The sequence below is a fragment of the Lithobates pipiens genome, unplaced genomic scaffold (assembly GCF_037356315.1).
Source record: "Lithobates pipiens isolate NorthernLeopardFrog02 unplaced genomic scaffold, aLitPip1_a1.2 Scaffold_8, whole genome shotgun sequence".
Taxonomy (NCBI): Eukaryota; Metazoa; Chordata; class Amphibia; order Anura; family Ranidae; genus Lithobates; species Lithobates pipiens.
In genome coordinates, this window is record NW_027507903.1 from 528,035,506 (window position 1) to 528,038,781 (window position 3,276).

A 3,276-nucleotide genomic window follows, 5' to 3' on the forward strand; every position below is an offset into this window, starting at 1 on the left:
CCATCGCGTGGAAGTCCGCTCTGAGTTCAGAGATGGCCGCCGAAAGTGTGGATTTGATGTCCGCCGCAACTGCCCGTAGATCCGCAATGCTCAGAGCCTGGGATGTCGGCGGGGTAGCGGCAGGGGCTGGAGGGCTGCGGCTCCGTGATCTGTGCGCGGGCCTGCTCGCTTGTGGGGCCTCGTGCGCTGCGGCCTGTGAATCCGGCGCGGTGCCTCGGGATCTGGCCCTGAATATCTCCGGTATATGCTGGGCCGGCGAGGGTTCTTGGCTCCTGGGTGGTCTGGAGCTTGCCGGGGGGATATTCTGCTGTGTACTCCCCATGATAGTCGGGTAGGGTGTCGTATCGAAAGAATGCTGGACCTCTGGGAACGGGAGAAGAGATTTAAGCGTCCATCTTCTTCAGGCACCAAGCCACGCCCCCAGCTAACAGTTTCTGTATCCGCACAGTAAGTTTAATTTCTTAAGAAAGTCTACAGTTGGAGGGGTCATTTAAGTGTATTTAATTACATCCTCATGCAGCAATAGACATGCTGCTTCAAAAGTACTGTACAAATTACCCAGTAAAAGATTCCAAGAAATTCCGCTTATTGCTCTGTGAGCTGCAACCAGTGCTGTATTTAGGCCTAGGCTGACAAAAGCTCCCCCTTCTACCCTCCTCCGTATGGCTTTCACTGCATCGCTCCTCTCCCCGACCCGGGGTGGGTCTGTCTGATGGCAGGAGGAGGAGGAGAGAGAGAGAGAAAAGCATGAGGGGAACCCCCTAGCCAGGACAGCAGGTAAAATTTAGTAAATTACTATTATGCCGCGTACACACAAGCGAATTGTCCGGCGTACTTAGTCCGGCAAACAATCCGGCAGATAGTCCGGCGGACTTTCTACCGAATGGCCACACACAGACACACAGAAAGTCCGGCGTTTGCTAGTGCGATGACGTACAGCACGTATGACGGGACTAGAAAAAGGAAGTTCAATAGCCAGTAGCCAATAGCTTCCTTTTCGTACTTGCTTCTGAGCATGCGTCATTCTTAGTCCGCCGGACTAGCATACTGACGAACGTATTGTCCACTTTACGCTGGAAAAGTCCACTGCAGCCTACACACGATCGAATTGTCCAGTGAAATGCATTTCGGCGGACTAAGTACGCCGGACAATTTGATCGTGTGTACGCGGCATTAGGCTACATTCACACTGAGGTTTACACATATGATCCATTATCCCAGATGAGAGCACACCCGGTGGAGAGATAGAGCACAGCATGTAGCATGCGTGATACACATATAGTGAAGTGTCACCTGAAGAGCAATGAATATAATGTTTTCTTGTACATTTTTTTGGTGCACGTTTGATTTCATTTGTGGTTTATACAATTCTAGAAAACTGGTATAGGGTGTTTAAAGGAGTATATCCACTTTTGTGGGGGAAAAAATAGCAAATAAAGAAAAAATAATACAGAGTATACAATTGTGACACAAGTCATATTGTAATTGAATGTTATTAAAAATTACCTTTCCTTTTCAATCTGCAGCTTTCTCAAAATGCAATGCTATATTGCCACCTTGAGGTATTCTGCACACAGAATGTGTACAGAATGCCCCTCAAAAACATAATTTCCTGCTTGCATGATTGGCGCACTTATTTTCCAAGAAGTCTATACTAAAATACAAGTTGGATTTCAGGCATCTCCTGCAGCAAAAAATTCATTTTTGGTGAGATACTTCCAATAGGAAATCAGGGCTAAAGGGATGCAGGCTCAGCAACTTTTCTCATTAGAGCCCTGCAGGTGCACAGTTGATTGATAATTATGAAACCACTCCCATTATATTTACTTTTCTACATGGACACAGACACACAGGGATTTCTTCAGAATAACAAAAGTAGGAATCTGCAACAAAGTTTATTAAAATCCTTATAATGTACACAGATCACCCAGAGGGGAATGTTTTTTTCTCAACAAAAGTGGAGTTACACTTTAACCACTTGACATCCGCTCTATGGTCAGATGACGGCCACAGCGCGGATCTGAATTCCTGGGAGGCCGTCATATGACGGCCTCCCTTGTGCACGTTCCCTACGCGTGCTGTGATTTCCAAGTTACTAAGACGCGGGTCACCGATCTCAGTAAGGGGCCGGTCCCAGCCCCTTACCATGTGATCAAAACAAAAGCTTGGTGATCGTTTTTTTTCTCCTCATGCTGACTTTTAATAAGGACACTTACCTGTCCAGTGAGCCTGCGTTGTCCGCCACCAGAGGCTGATCCGTCCATTGGATCGATTGCCGGTGCCTCCATCTTAATGAAGATGCCCGTTTCCTACTGTGCATGTGCGAGTCGCGCAATGCTTTGTGAATGGCCCCATTGTTTCCCAGAAGGCAATGGGGCTGCTCACCGAAGAGGAAGAAGTGCTGTGGAATAGGAAGAGGCAGATTAGGAAGACTGCCTAGCAACAGCGGTTTCAGGTAAGTTAAAATATATATATATATGTCTTTTTTTATTTTTGTTTTACATTTTTAAAAGAATGTTAATGCCATTTTTTATTTTAGGGTGGCCCTCCACTTTAAATAAAGTCACCAACCAAATCGCGCAGGATTTTGGTGTCAATCACAGGCACTGGCTTCTTCCAAATGACTGGCTGGAGACCATAACAAAGGTCAAAGCCTAGCGAATGGAGGCACAATGCAGAATAAGTATTTAGTGCTGTGACTATGTGCCTGTTCACATAGTGGGGTTCCATACCCAAGTGTTACTAAGATCACCTCTAGGGTGACCGCTCCCAAAGGGCACAGACACCGCACACTCTCTGCCTTCCCAGCCCATGGCCAGACAAGGTAGACCCATTCAAATCAGGATGATACTTTACAGCCAGCCATTCCTACCAAAAGACTGGAATGATGGTGGAGCACCCCTACTGGACACTGATAAGAACAGATACTACACTTGATCTTAACCAAAGGGCCTAGAAGCAATATGTGTCTAGTCCAGGAAAGAGAGAGAGAGACTGGGGACAGCCAAGGCTCCCATGCCCTTTACTGGATCGAGAGAAGGCTCAGGGGAGTATTAGGGGGGCTTGGGGGGGAGCAGCCTTTAAAACCACTTGAATCAAACACACTTAAGTAATCTCCAGCTGGACAGATGTGTCACCTGCCTAGTGAATGCTATGCATGGCTAATGATTTATCTTGCAATCATGTTCCTGTTGGGTTGCTGCACTTTAAACAGGAGGTTCAAACTAGGGATCACCCCAATGTTCGAGTCGAACGCAACAAATTTAGAACATTATG

At 46.8% G+C, this 3,276-nt stretch overlaps 1 pseudogene; it reads right to left on the reverse strand.

Annotated features, from left to right (window-relative positions):
* Window positions 1-2,754: 2,754 nt before the first annotated feature.
* Window positions 2,755-2,963, reverse strand: LOC143964623 (U2 spliceosomal RNA; annotated as a pseudogene).
* Window positions 2,964-3,276: the final 313 nt, after the last annotated feature.